The sequence below is a fragment of the Podarcis bocagei genome (assembly GCF_964188305.1).
Source record: "Podarcis bocagei genome assembly, chromosome: 7".
Lineage (NCBI taxonomy): Eukaryota > Metazoa > Chordata > Lepidosauria > Squamata > Lacertidae > Podarcis > Podarcis bocagei.
Genome location: NC_138132.1, coordinates 51,127,581 through 51,155,044, shown reverse-complemented (window position 1 = coordinate 51,155,044; position 27,464 = coordinate 51,127,581). Strand labels below are relative to the sequence as shown.

Here is a 27,464-nt window from a genome sequence, read left to right as displayed (position 1 = left end):
TGAATCAATGCTCAAACGCCAGAGTGGTGGTGCGATTCTGCCAGAATGTGCCAACTGCAATGCCAAAACATGAAGGCAGGATGAGCAGTCATTTCCCCGCTCCACCCAAGTATTGACACCATTCTCTTAGCACATGTTGCCTTAATGTGTTCCTCTGTAGCGGCTGATTTCGCTGCTGTGACTTAAAGAACTGCTTCTCAAAGAACTCTGGGAATTGTAGTTCTGTGAGGAACAAGGCGGGTGTAACTAAAGTGGCACCTTCCAGGTGCTTTGAACTACAACTCCCATCATATCTAACTGTAGGGTCACCATATTTTGAAGAGCAAAAAAAAGGATGCTATGACTGCCATTCAAAGCAAACAAATGCAATTTGTCTCAAATTTTACCCCTGAAAAAGAGGGCATGTCCTGGAAAAAGAGGACACATGGCAACCCTACCTAACTGTTGGGCATGCTGGCTGAGACTGATGGGAGCTGGAGTCCAGAACATGGTACCATATTGGCTACCCTTGTAGCAAAGGATTCTTAGCACCTTCACTGAAATCCCCAAGGTTCTCTGGAGAAAGGTAAGTAGTGTAAAATCAAGGTTTATTTACAGTGCAGCTCTTACCTGTGGGGTTGTATCTTGATTTTTAAGAATTAAAAAATAGGTTGTGGCCCTTTAACACTAACACATTTATTATAGCATAATCACCTGCAGACAAGGGTCTACTTGATCAGGTGCAGGAAACGTCCAGCTGAATATTTATGAACACACACACACAGCCACACAATCATAGCTACCGTAAATAAAGAAAGGCACATATGCGCACAATATGTGTGCTTGGGCCCTGCATCAAGGCAGCTAACAATATATCACAATAAAAAATAATATGAGCATTTATTCCTAGGTTACAACAGTTGAGATATAGCTGGCTGGAGGGATGTGTATGTGCAAGCTGGAGGTGAGAGGATCCTTTGCAAGCCCTTCTGGGTGAAAGAGCAGTGAGTAGCAAGCAAATCCAGTCCCTCTTTGGCCCTTTGCCATGTCCACATCAAAGGAATAAGCAGAGAGAGCATTGTTGAAACTGACAGCCTGAGTGACAGTTTCAAACCCCGCTCCCCTCTCCTGGGACACAAATCGGCTTTCACAAGGTGGTTCTTCTGCACTTCTCCCAGAGTGGCAGAAAAAAGCTGCTGTTTTAAGCTTAATAATTGATTGGGTCCGCAAGTTATTTCCTCCCCTCTCCCCCTCCCTCCCCATCTCCTTTCTTCAGTGACTTCACTTTCATTCTGTATAATTACACTATAGTGCATTATCAGATAAACTAAAAGAAAATCCCAGATTGAAACACATGCCAACACTCTACAGGTCTGGATAGGCTTCCCTAAACAAAACAGGGGTTTAGCATGTGTCAAAAAGCGGACTGTGAATGTCCATCGGCAGGGAGTTCCAAAGTGTGGACAGTGCTGCACTAAAAGATGAATTTCTTACAAAGGCACAGTGAGCATTTTGTGGGCCCCGTAACAGTCCCAGTTCGGCCGGTCAGAGCTGACAAGTGGGCATATATATCCTTCTGTTCGTCTTAGCCCTGGAACTGTGAGTGAATGCCAGCAAGTCCTTACAATGGCCGGGCACTGGGAGTGGCTGGGTTCAGGGGTCACAAGAAGGTGTCTTCATAGGGGTGCTGCATGGTTGCTCACAGATGTCTGTCGTAACAAAGGACAAACCGGAGAGCAGAAGCCCTTCATGTTAGTTCCAGGAGGAGCCGTGGGTCATGCTTACTTGGGAATGATGACTTGGAGTGGGCAGTGATTATGAACTGCCAGTTCCCACATTTTTACAAAATCCCTGTTCACATGCAGTCCTGCTATCAAGCAGTAATAAAAATAATTTGGGGGTGGAGCTGAGGGGGAGCAGATTTAAAATATTTTGGCCATTTTCCATCTGTTTAGTTAGGCAGACTGTAGTTAAGTTGCTATTTTCTCCACTTTAGTTCCCCTTTTGCAGAAGGGGATGTAGAACAGTTGCTGGGAGTCGCAGGAGGGCAGAGGGCTGTTGTGCTCCGGTTCTGCAGGCATCTGGTTGGCCACTGCGAGAGCAGGATGCTGGACTTTTAGGCTGCTGGTCTACTTTACAAGGGTGGCATAAGCATCACCATGATAATATACTCCTAATGCTTCACCTTGAACACTGAGGTCTTCTGAGGGCAACCTTTGGTGCTCCTCCATGTCCCTGACATTTGGCTAACCTTTCCCAGGGTCTGGGTCTTTGGTGTGGTAGGCCCTGTCCTGTGGAACTCCTTGCCAATAGAGGTTGGGCAGCAGCAGGAGTCATCCCTACTCATTTCCAGACATCTTCTGAATGCTTAATGATTCAGACAGGCCTTTCAAACCTGAGGTTCTTTGCCAACTAGCTCTTACTGATGTGTTTGGCAGTGTTCTTGACTGCGATGCTGTGTTTTTATTCCATATACCGCCTTGTTATGTTACTTATGAAAGTGCAGTTAATAAATCTATATCTCTCTGTCTATATCAATCTATACAGGATGGTGAGATGCTTTGAAAACTTGAAATGCACTGCATAAATGATAAGGGTGATGGCGATGGAGGAAAAGAAGGGGAGAGAGGGAACTCAGTTGTTTGCCAGCACATGAAAGGGGACATTGAATCCTGTTGTGGATCTCTGGGAAGATGACTCTGGAAACAATGGACCATGCTGAGCGGAAGAAACACCTACTGATGCCAGAGAAAAGGTGGAGGAAGATGCCTCTGACAGTCCAGATATGTGAAATGCCACCAGAAGAGAAGAAGGAAGAGAGCCCACAAGTCCCTGGATGCCACTCTCCTCCAAGCTGAGCAATGGAACTGTTTGCATTTGCAATATAATAGTCTAATTAGCATCCTTTTACAATTCCAGCTGTTCACCACTGGTTGCCTTGGCTTCACACAGAGCCCCTGCTGTCAGTCCTTGTCTCTGGGGAAAAGCCACCTTGAACCTCTCCCAGTTTAAGGGAAAGTTCCTTGCTCAGCGTCCACAGGCAAACTGATGTCAAGCCTATGAGGGGAAGGGTGTTAATTTGGAACCTCTCCTTTTAAGACAGGCCCAGCGTATAAAACCCACATTTTTCATCTGCCTTATGGGAATTTTCTGGTGTGACTGTAATGCGCAGCAAGGCACTTGGAAGCAGAAGGAGTGAAATGCAGAATTAAGATAGCAATCTGTATATATTGCAGCTTCATTATAATAAGCATAAGCACCCTAAATAAATGCAAGTAATCCGTTTAGCACTTGCAAAGCGTGTTTGCTGCACAAAGCACTTATCGGCTGCCTGCGTTCATATAGGCCCTCCATATAGAATGTGCGTTAGCTCATCTTCCTAATTCCCCTGTTAATTGCTTGCTTTTATTTTCCTTGTAAAGCAGGCTCTCTGACATGACATGTACATGCTGTCTAATCACTTTTCACCCGCTTCATGCACCCGCCACACTGAGTAGCAGAAGACAACTTTAAATAAAGCAGGTGTCCACAAAGCATCAAAGAACAGACACCATCCTCGCTGTGGTCTCCAGTGGCAGGGCAAAAATGCTGCTGAATAACTCCTTCCAGATCTTACATGTTGTCCCATAAACAGGAAGAATGTGCACCACAGAAAGCTCCCTTGCTCAACTGAGAATCCAAGGAAAGCTGTGGAACAGGCATCTGGAGGTGGTTGTGGAATAGAGGAGGGCAAGCAAACTGAAACTCAGTCCAGGCAAGATGGAGGTGCTGTGGGTGGGGGAGCCAGCTGACCTGGATAGCGGGGTGCAACTGGTCTTAGAGGGGTTGCACTTCCCCTGCAGGACCAGTTTTATCAGCCTGGATCCAGCGCTGTCTGTGAAAGAGACGTCTGTACCTAGGGCTGCCTTTTGCTAGCATAGGCTGATACCCAGCTGCCTATCTAGAAAGATTGGACCTTATCTCAATAATCCATAAACTAATCATATCTAGGATATATTACGGTAATGCGCTCTGTGTAGGGCAGCCTTTGGAGATGGTCCGGACACTTCAGCTGGTGCAGAATGTCACTTGGTGGGAGCAAAGTGATCGGAGCAAGTGACACAAGTTTTGTATTGGTCACACCGGCTGCCGGTGCATTTCTGGGCCCAGTTGAAAGTGCTGGTCTTGCGCAAGATTTATATTGTTTGGGGCCCCTTATTTGAAGGGCTGCCTATACTCATATGAGCCAGCCTAGGCATTAAGACCTGTCTCAGAGGTCTGCATACCCACTGCTGGCTTAGTCAGTTCAATGAGCAAGGATGGCCAATTCTTTTTTGTAGTAGTCCCAGAGAGCAGAACTCCCTACCCACTAAAGTGTGCATGGTGCAGGTCTTTCCCAGACCACTTTCTCTCAAAGAAGGGCATTCTCTGACTGAGCTGATTTCAAAGGGAAAGTCCTGTCTTTTGTATAGTAATTCAGGGTCCTCCCAGACTGCCAGTATTTTGCAGGACAGGTTCAGGCACGTACTGGAAACTTAACCATGCACAATCAAAGTGGTCTCTCGCCTAAGGGAAACAAATCCTCTTTTTAAAAAAGGACTTTTGTGGTAGGAAAGTGTCAAGGAAAAGCAGTGAAAAGTTTGAGAAGGTTGAATGATTAATGGGAAACCATATACTGTAAATACCCCACAAAAAAATTAGAATGAATGCTGAATAAAGGCTGGACAACAAAAACAGGAAAGGAAGTGGAAACTGAAGCAGTCTGTGTGTTCATCTACCATTAGGAATGGATATATGATCAAGCAAATTACGATCAGTATTCATTCACATGATTGTTCTTCTTCTTCTTAAGTCCACAAATGCTATGTAATTAATGACATCTTTTTCTTTTCTTTTCCATAACTTAGATTAAAAAGAGGATAGCAAGATGAATAACATAGCAGTTGGCAGAAACCGAACTGCAGCAGAATGGAAGCAGAGTTGATTGTGAAGGATACAGGCCAGAAAGAAATTTCTGCCTTTTTACATCCCTACCTAGAACCCTCCTTTCTGACACACCAGTGTCTACATGCAGAGAGCTTTGATAAGTGAGAATATTCAAAGAAATGACCTTACTCCAACACCATAATATTTCTGTGCATGTGTAGAAAGGCCATGTGTTTGGAATCACAGAACTGTCGAGTTGGAAGGGACCCTGAGGATCATCTAGACCAACCCCCTGCAATGCAGGAATAGGCAGCTGTCCCATACAGGGATCAAACCTGCAACCTTGGCATTATCAGCACCACGCTCTAACCAACTGAGCTATCCAGGAACCCTTTGTGCCTGTACAGTGGTGCCTCTCTTTATGAACGCTTCTGGTTATGCACACTTCGAGTTACAAGCTCCACTAACCCAGAAGTAACTGCTCCTGGTTGTGAACTTTGCCCCGGGATGCGAGCGGAAATCGCATGCCGGAGGTGCGAGCGCAGCGGGAAGCCCCATTAGCAAAATCACACCTCAGGATATGAACGGTTTCAGCTTAAGAATGGATCTCCGGAACGAATTAAGTTCATAACCACCGGTACCACTGTATCTCTTACAGAGGAACAGCATATGATGGGTTAAGGTAGAATATTCTTATATGTTTTTAATTGTTCAATTACTACAGGTGATGATCCTTTGTGATGAGAATGAACTAATATAATATACGTGATGGGGGTAGTATTAATGAATTGTTATGAACTTGTAACCATGGGGTATCCTCTCTTTGCCATAAGCAAGTAGCTAAAGGTAACCTATTTTATTAGCTGGATTTCATTACTAAGTGAACAAGAAACTCTAATTTGAAGTCGTCATAACCAGGGCTTAAGCCAGCCTCCTGGGGCTCAGGCTACGGAGCAGCTATGGTTAACCAGGCAACGAGCTTTTTGTGAGGGCTGATGTACGTCTCCCTGCCAAAATAAGCATCCTCCAGTCTTCCAGGAAAAACTATCAGAAGAAGATGTTAATCTCTTCCTTTGATATAAACATCACACTAATAGCAAAAACTGCCTTAGGCAGACGATTATTTCTTAGGAGCAACGGAAGAGACTTTCTCCTTACATCTGTGGAGGCACAAGCACTGACCTCGCACCAGGAGATGGAGAACTCTGCAAACGCACAAGATCATTGCAAGGAGGAGAGCAGGCGCTGAGAAGAGCAGGAATGAGGGAGGGGAGAGAGGCGATTCTGGTGCACAACAGCTGTGAAAAAGGCAAATTCCATGCTTGGGATCATTAAGAAAGGAACTGAAAATGAAACTGCCGGTATCATAATGCCACTATACAAATCTTTGGTGTGACCACATTTGGAATGCTTTGTCTGGTTCTGGGTAAAAAGGTAAAGGGACCCCTGAACATTAGGTCCAGTTGTGACCGACTCTGGGGTTGCAGCGCTCATCTCGCTTTATTGGCCGAGGAAGGTACAGCTTCCGGGTCATGTGGCCAGCATGACTAAGCCGCTTCTGGCGAACCAGAGCAGCGCATGGAAACACCATTTACCTTCCCGCCGGAGCGGTACCTATTTATCTACTTGCACTTTGACATGCTTTTGAACTGCTAGGTTGGCAGGAGCAGGGACCGAACAACGGGAGCTCACCCCGTCGCGGGGATTCAAACCGCCGACCTTCTGATCGGCAAGTCCTAGGCTCTGTGGTTTAACCCACAGCACCACCCGCGTCCCCTGGTTCTGGGTACCTCACCTAAAAATGAATATTGTAGAGTTGGAAAAGGTTCAGTAAAAGGCAACTGAAGTGACTGAGCACCCAATGGAGATGAATCCTGGAAGACTCAGGACAGCTCTGGAACTTGCTCCTACCCACAGGAGGCAGTCATGGCCATCAATTTTGAGGACTTTAAAAGAGGATTGGACAAAATAATGGGGGATAAGGCTATCAACGCTTGCGAGCCATGGTGGCTGTGCTCTGCCTTCACAGTGAGAGAACCAGTAATGCTTCTGAATACCAGTTTCTAGAAACCACAGGAGGACAGAGTGCTCTGGTGCTCAAATCTTGCTTGCGGGTTTCCCACAGGCCACTGTGAGAACAGGATGCTGGACTAGATGGGCCATTGGCCTGATTCTGCTGGCTCTTCTTATGTTCTGGTCAGTGATGTAGCAGAGGCAAGGAGTCAGGCCCTTCTCTGTAATATGGTCCCAATCCATCTCTCACATACACACACCCCACTGCCTGTAAGTTAAAGAAAAATCTTATACATAGGAACATAAGAAGCTGCCTTCTATTGAATCCAGGCCATTGTTTATGCCAGCCTTTCCCAACCTGGTGTCCTCCAGATCATATAACTGTAGAGTTGGAAGGGACCCCAAGGACCATCGAGTAGCTTCAGACTATGATTCCCACCAGACCCATAGGATGCTATGCAGATGTGATCGTGGCCGTGGAATGGGGAAGGAGATGCAGCTGTTTGCCTTGCCCTCTCCCTCTGTCAGGTATGCGTGCAGGAGCCAGGCCCTGTGACCAATAGGACTTTGCAGGACTGGGGCCTTCCTAAGTTTGTTCTGAAGAGGCAAGGTGCGGCCTCACAGGTGAGGCCGATTGGTAACTCACAGCACCTGGTGGCAAGAGCTGGGAAGAGATATAAGGTCAGCATTTCCCTTTGGCTCTTTGCCACAGCAACACACTTCCTGCCTTGCTGTGTTTGGTTTCTTGCTTCCTGATCCTTGAACCTCAGCTTATTGACTCCTGGCTCTCTGACCCTTGGACTCTTGGCTTCCTGACTCCTGGCTTCTGGACCCCCATTCCTGCTCCCACCCCGCCATCTTGCCCCCGGTCCTGACATCCCCTGCCGGGACTTCAATCACCCATGAACCAGACCGTGACACTCTCAAGGTGAGTGCACAACAGAGGTCCTTCCTAGCCCTGCCCTCCTTTAACCTGGGACCTGCATGCAAAAGAGGTGCTCAGCCCCTGAGCCACGCTTCCTCCCAGCCCCCACAAAGCTGAAGTGCCAGCTTCCGGCACCCCACCACAAATGCTTGAAAAGCAACCTTTGTGGAGCATGCCAGAACCACATCCTACGCATAGCAGTAAATGCGCACAGACTGATCACAGTTGGCTGCACCCCAACAAAACTTGGGGCTCACACCTATGCCAAGAGCCCCCTTCTGTCTTGCTGGTTCATATCTTCAAAGCGCATAGGCTGTGAAGGAGTTAAAGCACAAGTGGCTCCATCCCATAGAAGGCCAGTGTTTCTCTCTGAGGTTTGGGCTGGTTCCATGGAAACCACACTGTCTTTCAGGTAAATATGCATATTTTGAGAAATGCCTCTCAATCTTCCTACAGCAAGGGAATATTCCCTTCCACTGCAGAGTAATTGGTGGCGCAATTTCCAGGTCTAGTGCTCACAGAGTGTCTCCAATGTACACTTCACTTGGGAGCTCGTGGGCTGGAAATGCTTCTCACTGGGAGGGGAGGGGAAGGGAAGAGATTGTGTCCTACAAGTAGAAAGCTAGCTTGTAAGTGGAAGTGTTCTCTCTGACATTTAGTTTTCTGCAGGAAGTGTGTGTGTGTGTGTGTGTGTGTGTGTGTGTGTGTGTATGTATAAAAGCATTTAGTCACACAAGGTTCCTGTTTTAAGAGACTCAAATTTACCACTTCACCCTGTAGCTCAGCGAATGTTCACGTATATAATACAGTGCTACCTCAGGGTACGAACTTGATTAGTTCCAGAGATCCGTTCTTAACCTGAAATCGTTCTTAACCTGAGGCGCGCTTTCACTAATAGGGCCTCCTGCTGCCGCCGCGTCACCGCCACGTGATTTCCGTTCTCATCCTGGGGCAAAGTTCGCAACCCAAGGTACTACTTCCGGGTTAGCAGAGTTTGTAACCGGAAGTGTTTGTAACCCAAAGCGTTTGTAACCCGAGGTACCTCTGTATAACCCTGCTCTTGGGATCTTGATAGGGCAACATTTCAACCTATTTTATCCGTATCCCTTTGCACAATTTCTCTAACCTTGCAACAGTAAATAAAGAAATAAAGAAAAAGGTTTCGCTTGCACCTGTTACCTTTTTCAGTGCACAATGGGACTCCAAAATGGTTCAGGGTGATCCTATTGGAAAATTACACTGAACATCAGAGGAGCCTGCTGGATCATGCCAAAGGCCCATCTATTCCAACATCCTGTTTTCACAGACGCCTGTGGGAAACCTGCAACCCATGAGCACTCTTTTCCTGTGGTTTCCAGAAACTAGTATTCAGAAGCATTACTGCCTCCAACAGTTGAGGCAAAACAATGCCTTCAGGGCTAGTAGCTGCCGATAGCCGCCTTCTCCATGAATTTGTGCAATTCTCTCTTAAAGCCAACCAAGCAGGTGGAATGGTGCTGAGTGTTGTAGAAGGAGGAGGAAAGCATAAAACCAGCGAGGAGGGAGAATGAAATGGGATATTCGGAACAATTGCATGGCTGGTAGGCTGGAATTCTGAGCAGAAGTGCTCCAAGCTGCAACATTTTGCTGCAGCCTTCACTTGTCATGCCTAAATAACAATTTTGTGCGATTGAAAAGCTTGCTACCTTGGCAACACACAGTTCATCCGTAAAAAGACAAATCACCATTAGAGGCATTCAGATCATATTTGTTTTTCTTTGAGATCAGCAAGATAATTATTGTTGTGTGAACAATAATGAGGAAAAGGTTGTCAGGGGATGTTGGAAGGAAGCACATACACTGGCTATGTTAAAAATGATGCTGAAAGTATTCACATCTTAATTGGTTCAGTTAATTCCTTTGCAAAAAAATTTAAACGTGGGCTTCTAATAAAAGTGTATAACTTCTACAATGCATTTTGCTCTGGTGGGATGACTGTGTAAACGATCCATATGGACATTTCTTGATGTAAGCAATGCATTGAAGTTGCACTTTATTGCAGGATAATATCTAGCATGGTGTGTGTGTGTGTACGTGTACATGTACATGTACATGCAGACAACAGAAAACTCAGATTCCTCAGAGACATCTTCCCTAGCTTTCTGTCTTAATGAAGGCTTGGAGATCATCATGGCTAGAGGAAGCATCAGTTCACTGGCCCTCCTAATCCTCTGGGAAATGGGATGCTCAAACAACTGCTTTCAGTTTCAGTTCCCAGATAATAGAGAGGTGTGCAAAGTGTGCTTTTCAAAGGCTTTGGGAGAGAGGCAGTAGGAATGCTATTCCACAGAACAGGGGCAGTCACACTGAAAGCCCTGCTCTGAGTCACTGCAGAGAGGACTTCTGAGGTCCTTGGAACATGCAGGAGAAGTTCTCGTGCAGACTACAGCAACCTTATGAGGGTTCTCAAGTAACTTTGTCTTGAGCTATATAGGATCTTATATATTACTAACAATGCTTTGAACTTGTGCCAAGAGCAGATTGGCAGCCAGCATATATAAAGCAGGGCATCACATGGTGGCAGCATTTTGCCCCTGGAAGTAACCTAGCCACCACATTCTGCACCAGCTTCAGCCTCTGGACCAGTCTGAAGGGTATTTCCACCTACAGTGCACTGCAGTAGGTTACCACTGTTGTTGGACTTCATCTCCCATCAGCCTCAGTCAGCATGGCCAACGGTGGGGGGTGAGAGAAGTTGTGGTCCAGCAAATCTGGAGAGCACCATGTTTGCTACCCCTGGTTTAGCACACCATGAATGAGCGGAAGCAAGCTATAGGCTTGCACTCATCCCTCTGCCTCTGCCACTGTCAAGTAAGTGAAGTTTATTGTCTTATCTGAACCTGGGGGACATAGTTAGCTTCTGCTACGATTTGGTGCAACAAGCCGGAATCAATAAATGTTTTATGCTCCTGGCCTGTTAACAAACACGAGTTTAAACTAACAAGGAGTTCTCACAGGGTTAGGCATGGTGATAACCCTTGCTACTTTAAGGCAGGAAGAGTCATAGCTACAGTGGAGACAGAGCGGGAAAAGAGAGCACACAAGCCTCAGCCACACTTATGATCATGCATGGTATAAAAAATAGAGGAGAGGAACACCCCTCTCCCCAATCCAAACTACATAAGACTCAACTGAGACATCCCAGTGTCTTGGCACGATCACCAGGCAAAGCCAAGAGGCCTCGGTGGACCACCTTTGCCAGACTTTCCCTGTTGAAGCATCTATTTGTGGTGTCAGGCAGTTGCCATGGAGACAGGTCCCCTTGCCTCCAGGAGGCAACAGGTGCAGGGGAGCTTACTAGAGCCAAATCGACAAAGTCATCTGCTTTTCCTGGAGAGCTCGCTTGGAAACGATGCAGCGAAAGGCGAAAAGGAGGGTGCGGGGAGAGAAGAGAAACCCACAATCAGCGAGACGTTTCAGCAACAAGGAACCCTTCCAAATTCACCCCTACTTGTGCACTTCAGATGGCAAGTTGTGCAAGAACTGGCTGCGCCAAAGGAGGGAGAAAGCACAGCCCCCTGATTGATCAGGCAGATGAAATGAATCCCTTCCCCACACAGGGGAAGGGGAGGGAAAGACAACCACTGCAATGAAGTCAGCCTCCCCAAAGGGTATCAGATGGCCTCCACGAACTAAAGTGCTAATGGAGGAAAGGCAATGGGTTCTCAGCACAGACACCACCCAGCTTGGGATCAATATCTCTGGGAGAGCACTGGGAAGGCCTTTCCTTGCCTCTGGCCTCGCTCTGTGGCAAGCAACCCCCTTCTGCTCTCAGGTTCTGTCTGGAAACAATTGATTGGGAAAGTAGCTTCTCTTCTCCAGGCTGTCTCTGGAGGACGCAGGCAGCAACTGAATTATTCATTGCCGCTGCAGACTTCTTGGCTTCTCTCTGCGGCTTTAAGCATCAGGAGGAGGAACCCATTCAGCAAGTGGGAGAAGGAGGAGAGTCTCTTGGTTCCTTTCCCTGCTGCCTGCAAAGCAGGGTACTGGCCATTCGGCAGGATCCGAAGGGTGGATGCAAGCCTACAACTAATTTCGGCAGGCAAAGCTTCTGGCAAGCAGCACCTGCCAAAACTCCCTCTTCTGACACAACTATTATGGGTTGTTTTGACCCCAGGGCCAGAACTAGGGTGGGGAAAGCAGGGGCCTAGTTCAAGGGAGCACCAAAATCACGATTTCTGTTCTACACACTATTTACGGAAATAAAATTTAATTATTTTAATAATGCATTAGGTGATTGGAAATGGCGATAAAATATGGGGGTGAATTAAATCCTGCAGAAATTTTATCAGAATTTGAAAGCTTCAAGCAGCAGCTGCTGTCGGTTCTCCCAGTTCCAGAGTCAGCAGCTCATTTAGACCTCCTGAAAACAACCCATGAATATTCACTAACAGAGGCTTACTCAATCCTAGAATTGCACTTGTTTATCATTGCATTACAACTGCTGTTAATTTTTTAAGTCATAAAATACAGGGTTGGTTTAGGGTCACGTTTCACATTGTCTGTCGCAGGCACGAGGCCTGGTTGACCCTTACCCGACACCAGGGATGCTGAACAGGATCTGGAAAAAGGGCTAGAGATCATGATATGGCTAAGCTTCCACAGGGCACTGTGACAGGTGGGCAACGTCACCTACCAGTCCAGCACCAGCCTGAATGATTTAGACTTCAAAAGGTAGCGGCAAAGGAAGACCCAGGAGGTTGTTCAAAGTGTGCTCTCCAATCTCCCTTTGCATCCACAGCAAGATCCCATTGTAGTCAGGACCTGTACACTACTTGGATACCACAATTCTGATCTAAGGTGCAGCCACTTTAGAGTAGACTTGAGGGAAATGGAGGGGATGTGAAAGGCTTCCATTATCCCAGTGGCACCAATGCAATTCAACCTAGCAGAGGCATGTACATTTTCAAAATCTTAGTTTCTTAACAGTTCACTCATTAAATTTTGTTCCTCTAAAATGTAGCATTCTTGCACACAACCTAATTCAACAGGCTGCTTCTGTACATGCCTCTGCTATCCCCAGTGGAGGCACAGGTAAATCGTTAATAAATATCTTAACTGGCCATTTCCAAGACTTTCACTTCATTATTCATTGTAAAATGATTAGTTACGGGTGTAGCTAGAAGACAGATCAGCAGGAAAGACTCTTCTTTAAAGAAAAGTCTGTGTTTGTGTGTGTGTGTGTGTGTGTGTGTGTGTGTGTGTGTGTGTGCGCGCGTGTGTGTGTGCGTGTGCGCGTGCGTGCAGGGCTCTTTCTGAACTGTTCTGTGTTCTGAACATTCTGTGAACATTACCAGAGCTGTTCAGGTTCTTCAGAGAAAGTAAGAAGTTCTACACTGAAGTCCATTTAAACTTGCAACTCATCAAGCCCAGCCACTGCTTTATCAGCTCTCCATTGCCTCGTCCTGATCTCATTTCTCCTGGGCTGGGTAGACAGCTCCATCAACTCCCAGAGGCAAACTCTTTTTCACTCCACCCCCTGACCTGCTTTTCTTCCCAAGGCCTGGCAACTTTGCAGGGAAGTCAAATTGTGAGAGAGGAGGCCGTGATAACGGTTTAATGCACCACCGTGGCAGGTTTCATTTCAGGGAGATTTGCTGCCAGTTACATGATCTGGAGCCTCATAGTTTTATCTGGGTTGCCTGTTATCCTGTCTCGGTTCATCCTCCACTTCTGTGGAATGCACAGAAGACCTACCCACTTCTGCACATACACATCCCATAATCCCCAGTGTTCTGCAGATGAATCTAGTTCTGTATTATGTCAGAGACCAGTGGTCTTTGTAGTCATGTAATAGATGAAGAAGCAAAGGAGAAGGAGAAGGAAAGACCATGTGATGGGCCTTTGACACCATTAAGTGCATGCAGGAAAAGAAAGGAAAGGGGACAGAACAACTCTCAAAATACTTTATGGTGGGAGTTGGTAGTGTGAATTGTTCCTGACTGGAGAGAGGTGAATATGTCAGTTTTGGTTTCCTCTCCATTTCTCTATGCTCTGCCTCCAGTTGGAGACAGCAATGCTTCTGTGTAACAGTTGTTGAAAATCACAAGAAGGCAGAGGGCTCTTATGTTCAGATCCTTCTTGAGGGTTTACTACAGGCATGAACAGGATTCTGGACTAAATGGGGCATTGGCCTGATCCAGAAGGCTTTTCTGATGTTCTTGTGTTCATTAAAAAAGATGCTTTTCCATCAGGTGCCTGCAGCCCCAATAAGACGATTCTTATCTACCTTAATGTGCTTTGTCCCCTTCTCCTCCCCAAGTTGCTATCTGCACAGAAGACCTGCAATCAGTGATTTATGAAAGCAGTAATAGAATGTCAGAAGCAGGGAATGAACTGTTAGCCACCGCAATTAGCTCTCTAAGGAGGGTTTTCAAATTACCTGCTTGTCACAGATAAGCCCAGCTCCTCTGTTAAACCTGTGCCCACCCCCTGGAGCAGGCCCTCTAGCTAGATCCCTAATTAAGAAAGGCAAAACAGCTATTGCAACCTCCGGCATGATGCAATTTGAGAGGAAAACGCACCTGCCTGCCCTGGTCCTTTGCAACCACCAGACAGAAGGCAAGTGCTATGAATAGCAAACAGCTGGGACTTGCTACTCAGGTGTCAATTGACTTGCAGGTCCTAGCTTAATTGATGCTTGTTGCAAGAGACAGTTGCAGGGCTGCATGCAAAACAGTCCTGCTTCCTGGTACCCCTTAGCTTACAACAGGGATGAGGAACCTGAATTCCCATGCTGGCTTGAGCTGATGGGAGATGAAGCTCCACAGCATCTGGAGGGTCCCCACAGGTTCTTCCCCAGACATGTTTTAAAGGACGATTCTTTATTCCAGACCATTGCATCCTCATAGCATCTTTTTATGCAAGTATGACAGGTACCTATTGGGCAGTGCCTGCGACATCATGGATGACAATCAACTTGCAGAATTTCCTGTTTAAGGGCCAGAAGATGGCCACTGGCTTAGGGGGGTTACACAAAGACATGGAAGATAAAGCTCTTTGTGATGGTTCTGTGGTACCTGCAGCTTCAGAAGCATCATGTCTGTGTATATGCCAAATGAAAACTATTGCACTCATGTTCCTTGGGCTTCAGAAAGAAACAGAAAGCTTGGCTAGATGGGCCTTTTGGTCTGGTCCAGCAGGGCTCTTGTGTTCTTAAAGTACCCACCCCTCCCCATATTTTGAACCCCCATGCAAAACCTGCAAAGAATAGTGTTGCAAATGAACTGAAGCGGACCAACCTCAAGCAGAATTGTAGAGAAGCACAGGCAAGTTGGGATTTCAACCTTTGGGCAGCAGGGTCTTCAGGCTCTGCTTTGAGAATGCAGCTAGTCTGGTTGCCAAGACAAAACTGGTATGCTGCTTTTTCACCATCTGCATTTAGACTAGTCAGTTTCAATTGCCAGTAGGAGCTCTGACTTTACCCGAGAGCTCTTTACCTGTCACATCTGGACTCTAGGAATGGGTGGACAGCAGAGTCTTCCCCTCTTCCCCACTTCCCTTTAGCACAGAATGGATTTCACTCTGTTAGTGAGGGATATAGCCTGGGGAGAGTCTCAAGGGCTAGAGAGAGAGGCCAGGGGGACCACATGTGCTGCCCAAGGCTGAGATTTCTCATCCCTGTTGTAATACAAAACATCTGGAAGGCATGAGGCTGAGGAAGGCTGTTCTGCTATTCACTAAAGGAGGCTGTGCCTGGGGGCCCTCCCTGGCTCCTCCTCTGTTGCCCTTCCACTGCAAGTATACAGTGCAGAGCTGCTCCTTCTGAAATTTGTGATTTTCTTTGTTGTTGGTTTTGTAATAATTCATTATCTTAAATGTAAGAGCATAATAAGAGCCTGCTGGATCAGGTCAGTAGCTCATCTAGCCTAGCTTCCTGTTTTCACAGTGGCTAACCAGCTGCCAGAAGGAAACCTTCAAGCAGGATACAAGCGCTCTCCCTTCCTGTGGTTTCCAGCAACAGCATCTACTGCTGTCTCCAACTGTGGAGGTAAAGCAAAGCCATCACAGCTAGTAGCCATCAGGAGTCCTCTATGAATTTGTCTAGTCCTCTTTTAAAGCCATCCAAGCTGGTGGTCATCTCTGCCTCATGTGTGAGTGAGTTCCATAGTTTAACTATGCACCGCATGAAGAAGTACCTTCTTATATTTGTCCTGAAACTTTTGTAAACAGCCTTGAACACCCCGTGTGAAACAAAGGGATAAATGTCTTAAGCATATGAATGAAATAGATATCCTACAAAGCTTTCACTGCTTAAGAAGTAGCCTCATGATCTCACTGGAAGTGAGCTTGTGCAGTTGTGGTTGAAATTGTGGAAAGGTCATTCACTGAGTGAGTTCTCAGAGACACTTTGCTGCTCTTCCTCCCTGGTCCTGGAAGGAACATTTGTGCAATTACAGAATAATTTAAATTCAGATATAGACAACGTCATATCCCAATTTTCTTCCTCATGTCAGCTCTTCTTTTCTCTATAGGCTATTTTCATCCTCTTCTCATTCACAAAATGAGATTGGGCCAGATAAATATTTAATCTTCAATTTTTAACTTTAAAATATCTGAGCTACTTTTTTAAAACTCCCTTTGGGGGTAAGGGGGAAGAAAGACCCTGAAGTCTTACATTGTATACTTGGAGTGGAACCACTGAAAAGAACAGAATGAAGTTTACTTCAAATCCATTGACTGCAGTGGGTCTACTCTGAGTATGACTCAATTGGATACAATCTGGTTTAATCAGTTCAGTTGGCTCTAAGATTTCAGAGAAATTAAATATGAACATAATGTGACTAGCCCTATACTAGAGGAATTAAATTGTGACCAATTTCTTGGGGCAGGTGGGATGGTGATCTCAAAAATCCCTGCCTAATTTCAGTTTCCAGGGGAGCCAGTGCACTAATCCAGAACAATGTGCAACTTTCAGTTTTCAACGTTTCTGCCACTTGCAACTCCTTTGGTAGTAAATACACCATCCAACATCCTCTCAGAAGTGGACACTTACTGTATACAACACGCACAAACATTCCTGCTTGCTTTTCTTTCTGAAAAATGTGCATTCTATGTAGAGGTTCTTGTTTTAAGTCCAATGTGTGTGTCTTCAGAGGAGCAGCATCATGGCCGTGTGCCTGGCTGAATTGCCAAGGTGAATATTTGATAGAATTCATTCCCAACAAATCAAGGATAGTGAAAGAAGTAAGAAACCAACCATTTCTTACATTGGGACATATCTTAAGCACATGTCTACAATGAGATTCAAGCAGGCTTTCTGATATTAGGGGCCAGAGCCAACTGTTTTTGATTAGTTAGTGATGACAATTCTACCATGTGATGCCTGCACACTGACTATGTCTGTGTCTATGTATGATGTTTACAGATTGCAACTTAATTAACATCTGGAGAGGGAGCTGCATCTCCAGCCATCTGTCACCTCTAATGGAACACTATCAAGGGCATCAGGCAAGTGACTAAGACAAGGCAGGCAGGAAAATAATAGGCAGGAAATGTCTTGGGTGCAGGAAAACAAGACACTGAGATTTCATCTTCAGTCCAAGATCCTTCTTCCTCATCCAGAATCTCGTTTTACAAAACATCAGATGCTAACAGGGGGAAGAAGGGAAGGAAGAATTAACTATAGCTGTATCTGCAGGAGGTTCGAGACTGTCACTATTTTCAGCTTGTATTCAGTCAAATATCAACAATTTCAGGTTGCACAATTAAAGTTGTTTTGGTGCTCTTCACCAACAAACTACAGTGGTACCTCAGGTTACATACGCTTCAGGTTACACACTCCGCTAACCCAGAAATAGTGCTTCAGGTTAAGAACTTTGCTTCAGGATAAGAACAGAAATCAGGCTCTGGCGGCGCAGCAGCAGCAGGAGGCCCCATTAGCTAAAGTGGTGCTTCAGGTTAAGAACAGTTTCATGTTAAGAACGGACCTCCAGAACGAATTAAGTACTTAACCTGAGGTACCACTGTACTTTCCTCCCTACAAAATAAGATTTTTTTGTGACAAGAAAAAGGATGGAGAAACACCCTGGAAAGTGTGGGATAACATTTGCATGATGCAATGTTGTCTAACCTAGCCACAAACAAATCAGGATGATTGCTCAGTAAATAGCCAACCAGAGCTGGCCTGCCCATCAGAGGTGCAAGAGGTGATGGTCTGCCCATCCCACTGCTTTGTGGTGGCAGCGGTGAGACGGAGGCATTCTGGTGTGCAGCATTTTTGCTCCTCTTCCCCGCCCCTAGGCAGGGAAGCTGAGTGACAGCACTTTATGGGACACACCCACTGAGTTCAGCAGGAGGCGGGGCATTCTTGCACGCCATGTTGCTCCTTGGCTTCCCACCCATCCCCTTGGGTGGAGGAGGAACACTCTGAGCAGCGCCTCAGTTCCCACATAGTTTGGTAGGAGCCGAGGTGTGGAGATGGGGAGGCACAGGGGTGAACAGAAGGCAGCAATTCCCATTTCTCCTCATGTGGTGAAATGGGACGGGCCACTCCAGTAGTCAAAGTTGTCGATAACCTTGCTGCAAACCTTGTGTAAACAAATCAACATTAATGCTCAATTAACAGGTTATCTAGAAGCAATCTACAAGTCAGTGAATTTAATGGCTGTTGTTTTTTTTAATTGGACATTCCACTGTTTGGAGTTGGGCCACTGGATTCTGCACTGCCCTAAGCCCCTGAAGCAATAGTTGAGGGCAGCAGCTATTGCATCGATCTTCCTATATACATAAAAATGTAAGGCTGTCGCCATGCAGCCTCCATTGGAGGATTTGTAGTGCCGCATCACAATTTTTTTGAATTGTATGAAGTTGGGATGGGACAGGTTGCAGAACACCAGTAGTCAGGCATTGTTGTTGTTGTTTATTCGTGTCCGACTCTTCGTGACCCTATGGACCAGAGCACGCCAGGCACTCCTGTCTTCCACTGCCTCCCGCAGTTTGGTCAGACTCATGTTTGTAGCTTCGAGAACACTGTCCAACCATCTCGTTCTCTGTCGTCCCCATCTTCTTGTGCCCTCCATCTTTCCCAACATCAGGGTCTTTTCCAGCTTTAGTGCGTGCGCTTGCATGCCTAAACAACTGGGGAGCTTTCATGAGGTTCAAGGTCCAGTCCAAGCTGAAGAGTAAGGGAGAGTCTTTGTAGAATTCAGGAGCTATGTACACCTGCCTCAAGCAGTGCCAGTTGCACGAGAATCCCAGCAACTGCAGAGATCCAAGTTCAAATGGGGCAAGCATGGAGAGCTGACAGAATTATACTCAAATCCATTAGCCTTTGAGGGGTATTCTCTGAAAGCATCTCTGCCAATGAGCTTGGGGGGAGGGGGGGAGGAAACTGGCATCTCACTTCCAGAGGTTGCCCTTCTCATGAGCCTTTTGCTTGGCCGGTCTTTGCCCAGACTTTTGCCCTCCATTTGTTTGGGGCTACAAGTCCTATGCTGGCTGGGGGCTGATGGGAACTGTAGTCCAAAATGTGCCGTAGTATGGCTGTGACACCTGTTCCTCCCAGCCTTAGACCAGGCAGAAAACTACAGATGTTACCTGTTGGCTTTCTCACTCAGAATCTGTCCCAGAACCAAGCTTTCCCCAGCAACAACACCCGCGCCACCCCCGCGTACGCCCTTCTCAGTTTCTGTGCCGGTCCGGCACCAAGATCATTGCTGTTGCCATGACAACCAGCAGGCTCTTTCCTGATTAGAACTTCAGGCCCCGTCGCCAAAAGAGTCAATTTTCTAATCTCACTCCAGATTTGTTTTCCTTTGGGCACAGATCCCCCACCGCCATCATCACGTTGACTTTTGTGTTGAAAAACCTCTCCTGCCTCTCTCATGACAGCAACAAAAAAGAAAAGGGAAAGGGAACCTTGAGAGATTGCCAACCTCCCTGCTGCGCGTGCCACGCCGGTAGTAGGTATTTCTAAGGCTTCTCTCCCCCCCCCAGGAGATCATTATGATAAAGGGTTTCTATAGCACTGCTCAGTGTAGAAGGCACAAGATTCTTCTCTTAATTTTTAAACCAGTTCTCCATGGGGCTGAGGGGAGTTAGGGGCAGAGGGAGCCACCTTAGGCCGAGTCAGACAATTGGGCCATCCAGCTCAGCACTGTCTACACTGACTGGCAGCAGCTCTTTGGGGGTTTCAGGCAGTGGGCTCCACTAGCCCTATTTAGAGCTGCAGGGGATCGAGACCAGGACTTTTCAGCACACAGAACAGATGCTCCACCACTGAGTTGCGGCCCTTCAAATTTAGGCTGTGTTCGCATTGCTGGTTTAAGACGCAGTTAGGTGGTTTGTTTTCACAGTTCAGACAGGAGCTAATTTATGAAAAACACAGTATTTCATAAATGCAGAATAATTCAGAAATGGAATGGGGCAGGTTTGCTGGTGAGCACACATGCAAGTGAAATAGACCAGACAGACTGATTTGCTCATCCTTATGTGAATGGCAAATCTTTTGATTTCAGTTTTTCTACATTTCTCAGGGGGGTTTTTCAGTCTTCAGTTCTCCACATTTCCACATCAGTTTGTGGGTTGTTGTGGCTGGTTTTTTTTTAAAGTTCTCATGAAAATTCATCAGCGTTTTAGTGTAAATTTCTTCTAAAACACACGTTTGTGCATGCAATTTTGCCCAATATATACATTATTACAATGCAATTCTGCACAATATAAAGTATTTTTTACTAATCTGTATTTTCATGCAGGCTTTGCTCTAGTACATGTGTTTTTTTACACACTAGTTGGCTGGAGAATTGCACTGCAAAATTCAGAAAAGTGAATTTTGAAAGATGCCCATGTTTTGCTTCACATACTATTTTGGAAGGGGCAACTTCTGTTACATCAGCAAGGTTGTCACATGTGCAGAAATATATTGCCATTGTGCTGATGAGGTTGTGGTCATAGAGGCATCTTGCTTCTCATGTGGTGGGGCTGTAACACATTGACAACTTATTGAAAATCTGTGTTTGCTGAAATTTCTGAGATAGCAAATCAAACTCCCATTCTGGACCAGGCTTTAGTGTTTTGGACTATGGAAAGCAATTTAAATCCCACATTTACACATAAAGAATTGGTAGCATTATTGTGAGCTGTGGCTATAATAGAAATTACCCAGCGTTGGAAAGTGCCTACTGACCCCACTCAAGAGGGTTGCTTTGAGAAAATTTGGGATATAGCTCCGTTTGAGCATTTTACTCAGAACAGGATAATGAAGGAAGTAAAGGAACAACACAATTTTGATGTGGTTTCCCTTCATAAGCTTTATTAATGGGAATAGCTCCCCTGTGATGTATTCCTCACTGGTTATTGGGTCAATAAGCAATACTTCTTCCTCAACACCAAGACTTCTTCAGAATATTCTCTTCCTTTAAATGTGTAAGAATAAGTACATGCATACTTTGTGTCCTCTGTATTGCAGTAAGTGCTCCACACAGTTGGGTTGTTGTTTTTTAAGTGTTTATTCTCTCTGCACTGGACTTTTTTTTTAATTGTGAATTTGGCAGGTTCACTTTCAACTGCAATCTGAAACAAATGTCTCCCCCGTGCCAACCTGTGGCCAAGAAAAATACACTTGACTAGGTGTGTGGTCTGGCAGAAGCTGAACATGTATTGGGCCCTCTGTGCGTCAGGAGTGCAAGGCCTGGGGGCACTGACATGGTGCAGCCCCCAGCTCAGATGAGCTGCAGCAGTAGGGTGTGTTGAATTTTTCAACTTTCAAAACTGAGGGGTGCTAAAAAGCTGCAACATGACTTGAGAATTCAAAATATATTTTGGTTAAATTAATATAATTCAGCTTTGTTTGGTAAGTGTGTAAAATTTCATAGAAATAATTAAAAATGATTGTCAACTACTTTCAGTTATAATCTATATTAATATACTTTTCTGACACTACCTGACATTTTCAGATGGCAAAACCTTTGGCTTTCCCAAATTAGTTCATGTGCTTCTTCATCAAACATAGACTTCCCACACTAAATGTTGTCCAGTTATAAAAATAATAGCAGGTTTCCTCACACCCAAAAACATATTTTTAAGACCCTTCACTGAAGAAATTTGCACATTTTACTTTTCACCCCCTAAAATGACGTGCCCTACTGGCTGCAGAAGTCTAGGTGTCCCCTTGTTGACCCAGGGGTCACTAAGTACAGCAACATACCATCTTGATGAGCTGTTCCTTTGTTTAGTCATGATATTAGAAGGATAATCTCTGGGATCCTTGTGCATTAAATCTACTTGAAGCCGGCTGAGCTGCGGTCTGAAGCCAAAGCCTTTAATTTCCTGGATTACAAAGGATCCAGAGCTAGGGTTGTGGGCCCCCCTGCGTAATGAATGTGGCTGGAACTGTTGAAAGTACAACTCTGCAAAGCCTCTTTCGGGTGGCAAGATACAGGGATGCTCCCATTCTTTTATGTTTGTTGGGAGGAGACTCTATAGCAGAGCCCCTGTTTTGTATGCAGGAGGTCCCTTGCTCAGTCCCTAGTTAAAGGGGTCAGATAAGAAGGTGATGGAAATGAAGCACCACCACACTGACTCGAGGCCTTGAAGAGCTGCTGGCAAAGTAGACAGTACTGGACTATATGGACAAGAAATCTGACCTGGGAGAAGGCAGTTTCTGGGGAAAGGCTGTAGCTCAGAGGGAGAGTATCTGCTTTGCATGCAGAAGTTCACAGGTTCAATCCCCAGCATCACCAGGTAGGGATGGGAAAGACACCCCCCCTCACCTGGAACCTTGGAACTAGATGGATCATTGGCCTGACTTAGTCTAAGACGGCTTCCACTCTACTATATATTTTGGAGAATAGGTTTGGCTGCCTCTTGAGAGATCACCACCAGACTTGGCCCAAGGGCTCCTAGTCTGTACAGACACCCAGCACCTTTTTAAATTAAGATGGCGGGTCAAAACGTGACTTTGGCCTGACTGCAGGTGTGGAGGAAGGGGTGTGTGGTGGGGGCAGGCCGCCCCAGGTGTCACCACTGAGGTGGGTGACAAAATGCTGCGCGGCACTCACCGCGGGGGCCTGCAGCGCGCCCAAGTCATGCGTCTCTCCTGGGAGTGACGTGGTGGCTTGGGCGCCCAAATGGTCCGCCCGCCGCCTCTCCCTGAGCTGTAGGGTGGCTGAGTGGGAGGAGGCAGGCAGACTCCTCAGAGGCCCCGCTGAGCTTCCTGTCCTGGCTCACCCCACCCCGTGGGTGACTGGCCCTGCCCCTGGGTGCAAGGCACAGGGGCTGCCCCAGGTGCCCAATCGGCTTGCTCTGCCGCTGCCTGACTGCACTCAATTTGGCATGATGGTTACAAATGAGGTTTCCCAGCATGGAGGATACAGGCTTTGCCAATGTTTGGATTCCATCGGATGCAATGAGCCATGTGTGCGTGTGCCCAAAACTCACAAATAACACTATCCATTTCAAAACCACAATTGCTTTGGACTTCCGGGGTGGCGCCACCGGCAATAGCGGACTCCCTCTGAACCGGAGGGACCAGCTCCGCAAGAAACGGGTCTTTTCCGCTGCGGCGTAGCGGGGACCCTTCTGAAAATCACAGGCGGATGAAGCCTGTGACCGTGGGACTCGGCGGGCGCCTTTAGCGCCCCCCAACCCACAAAGGAACCCATAAACAGGCTCCGAAGTGAAGAGGGGGAAGCGGCGTGGTGCTGTGAGCTTACTGCTTTTTCTGTGGAGCGAAGCCGCATAGCCGTTGCCGGAGAGCGCTGCCTTTTTCCTGGGACAATTTGGCATATAAAATAACTAACCATGAGTACTGAAACAGTAAATATTTGGACTTTAGATAAGAATTGGCGAAAGAAGAAGGAATTTGGACTTTAAAATGAACCCTAATTTGGTACTGAAACGGGAAGGATAAACAGGAAGTCACCCTTCCGTTTCTTTGTAGTTAGAACAAAGCAAAGACAATACAAACTAGAGCCTTAAAAATTACTCCTAAAGGATCGACTTTCATCATTTTAAACCGCTGAACTCCTCTTCAGCAGCAGGAGAAGAAGGGGGATTTTTCCTGAGCCGTTTAAACCTGCAGAAGTGAAGTTAAAGTAATTTTTCCACCGTCCTGACCCTTTGAAGCTCATTGACTAGAAATAAATGTCTTGACAGATAGTCAAAAGAAGAGAAACATTGTGATTCCATTGTTTCCTTTCGTCTTCTAAAAGAACAAATATGGACACAATATCTTAAAATGAAACTGTGTTGCTAGTGCTTCTAAGGAAAAGAATCACCAGAAGCTTTCCCCCTAGAGGGGAACTGGGAAATTGTAACTAAATCCTGGAAACTTGCAGCTGTTATTGATTACAACTGTGGGAAAGAATTTGTGACCTTGTAGGACAATGCCTTCAGAAGCACTGTTGGGTGCTTTCTGTAAAATAAGTGCCCTATTGGATCAGTTAAGCCAGAAGATGGATTTTATGACTAATGCGGCCAGAACCTTTGAACAGGTAGTGGGAAATCATATGGAGCCCACCGAGGAACCAAAACAGGAGCGTGCCATGACAGAACAAGTGAAAGAAGAGGATTTTGCTGAACCGTGGGCACCAGGGATGGAGGGACTTTTGGCCCAGCAAGAAAATGAGTCTCTAGATTTGATAAATGACCTTGGAAAAAACCAGATTCTGAAAGATAAAGTTTGGGTGGAAATGGGGGGTTGGATTGACCCCCCTATGCAGGGATGTTTGGACTTTCAGAATCTGGCAATGGGCCGTCAGAGGTGTGGTGCTGATGGGATTTATCTTGGAGGGAATTGGAAACATGTTTACTACCTGAAACATGTTTTAAAACACTACATGGAGCTTAGTCTGGACTATGAGAAAGGGGCTGATCTATCGAAAAGGGTCAAAAACATTATTAAGCTAGAGTTCCCACGAGTGAAAGGAAAATATGAAGAAGAACTGCGGAAGGGACATGGAAGAGATTTGATGGCCTCGGATATAAGATCACCAGGTTGAATGGGCCAGACTAAAGGGACAAAAAGGACTGACAATCCCGGGACCGGGGGGAGGGGACGCTGGAAGAAGATTGGATTGTTTTTATTCTCTTTTTTCTTTTATCGTTAGAAATGTTTTTATGAAAGTTGCAAAAATGTTGAAATGGATTTACTAGGCTCTTGTAAGAATGCTTAAAGAATTAGGTAAAAAGGTAGTGGTTATGAGAAGCTGGAATAAATAAGATTTAAATTTTAAGTTTTAAGGTTTAATATAAGATAAGTTGAAAATAGAGCAAGGCAATGTATTGACAGAATATTATGAATTATGAAAAGGATTTGCTGTGATAATTATCAATCAAGATACAAGGGACAGGAGGAGGAGGAGGTCAGGGAAAGAAGGTAAAGAAAGTGGAGAATATGAAAAGGATGGTTTTATTTTTTATTTCTGTTACTATCTTTTTTAGGTAAGTTTGTTTTTATTTTTTTTCTGTGATTTTAAAAAAATTCTTTTTTCAATAAATATCATTTAAAAAAACCCACAAAAAACAAAACCACAATTGCTTTTTTTGTTTCTTTTCATTCCCAGACACAATTCGCCAGCCTCCCTCCCTTCCTTAGTTAAACCTTAGTATAAAGTGTGGCACCTTATTTTCCGCCCTCAAATGTCAGAGGGCAGAGGTTAGAAACTGGTGGCGGGAATGGTGAGCTTCCTTCCAACCACTGCCCATTGGGAAACAGGCCTGGCTACTGAAGGCAGGCATCTGCCCTCATTTGGCTATGCAGTTGTGTAAGAGCAAGAAGGGACATTTTAAGCTCTACCTCTTTCAAAGCACAGCCCTCGTGTTCCACCTACTCCTATTTAACTTGTCACAGAGCCACCCCCAGCCCCCATAGGGAAGGAAGGAAGGAAAGAAAGAGAGAGTGTAGAGAAACCCAGAAATACATGCACGGTTGCCAAGAGGCCTGAAAAGAAGCAGCTCTTGGAGTAGGAGGTGAGCTCCTCTTTCTTCACGAAATTGCAGAGAAGGCAGCTTTGCTGTCTCTGCTCTTTGTACAGTAAAATCAGCTGTGTGTGTGTGCGCGCGCGTTTGTGTTTGTAGAGGGATGCGATTCCATGCAAAGGGCCCTCTGCTAAAAGGAGGCAGCATTGGAACCGAAACCTGGGTATCATTCTGTGGTGCATCGTATGTCCACATCAGCCAGTATTCACCTGGTTTTGCTTATGCCAACCCACAACAAATGCTATCTTCAGACCTGATTTGCTCTTTGTCGTGAGAGCTAAAATGAGCTCCACATTTTAAATGAGCTCCCCCTAATTCTCATCTTATCCCAGTCATCGCAATTAATAATAATAATAATAATAAAAATAATAATAATAATACACATCCTCCTAGTCACCAATCTTAGGGATTAGAGAGTTTTGCGTGTTTCTTCTTTTAAAGCAAATATTTTGTACATGCCCACCTGTTTTACAGCTGCTTACGTTGCCTGCACACATAGAATGATAGAATTATAGAGTTGGAGCTCTTACTGTCAGAAAGTTCTTCCTGATGTTTATCTGGAATCTCCTTTCTTGTAACTTGCAACCATTGGTTCGGGTCCTACCCTCCAGAGCAACGGGGGGGGGGGAAGCTTGCTCGTGACAGCTCTTCATAAATCTGAAGATGGCTATCATATCTCCTCTCAGTCTTCTCTTCTCTAGGCTAAACATACCTAGTTCCTTCAACCATTCCTCATATGGCTTGTTTCCAGACCCTTTATCATGTGACAGATGCACCATGTGACCCCCAAGACTGAAGGGGCCCAGCACGCAATACGCACATGTGATGTCACACACACACACGTCACATTGTTTGGAGGAAGCTGAGCACTCTGAAGGAGCCGGCCACTGAAGCTGCGCCATGCTTGACTCTGTGCTCAACCTCTTCCACCCCTCAATGTTGAGAGGGCCTGGCCCCCTTCCAACAAATATTGAGGGAGCCAAAGGCCCTAGAGTTGGCATGCCTGCATCTTGGTCACCCTCCTCTCAACACTTATTTGGGAGTAGGTGCCACTGAATTCAATGGGACTTACTTCTGAGTAAATATCCATTGAATAGCAGTGTTTCACAAGTGTGATTTCAGATCCTCCCCCATTATTTCCCACCAAGGGCTCAAGCGAGATCTTACAGGAACTCAGGTGGCCCCATGAGATTTTGTGAGAGCCTGTTAAGCAAGACAGAGAGCTTAAAAGCTATGTCACTGTGCAGGAAAGCTCTCTGGTCTCCTTATTCCTCTTCCAGAGGCACTATTTAAGGAGGAAGGATGGAGAGGGCAGCTAACCCTTCTATGTACAGTGATTCTTCAGGAGCACATTTGTTCATCACAATAAGCGACAAATATCAACCAATAAGTGGGTATATATTGCTATATGGCTGGGGCTTTTATTGCAGTAAAGCTGAGAGTCATAGTCCAAAATATCAGGAGGGCACTGGGTTGGTGAAAGCAGGCCTCCAAGGACCTGTCTTATCTATAAGAAACACACACAAAAAACACACCCTCCCACACACCTTCCAGCAAGGAAACAAAATCTGGGTCAGCTGTGCACCCTTGGACGTTCTTTCTAGCTAGCAGCACATAACAATATGCCGAACAAAGGCACAAATCCCTTCCATTCAGCCCAAAGAGAGGTGACTCTCCTACACCA

At 45.8% G+C, this 27,464-nt stretch overlaps 1 protein-coding gene across 1 annotated transcript in view; it reads right to left on the bottom strand.

Moving 5' to 3' along the window:
• JPH3 (junctophilin 3) overlaps positions 1–27,464 on the bottom strand; it is an 86,241-nt gene that overhangs the window by 18,762 nt on the left and 40,015 nt on the right. The window lies entirely within an intron of this gene.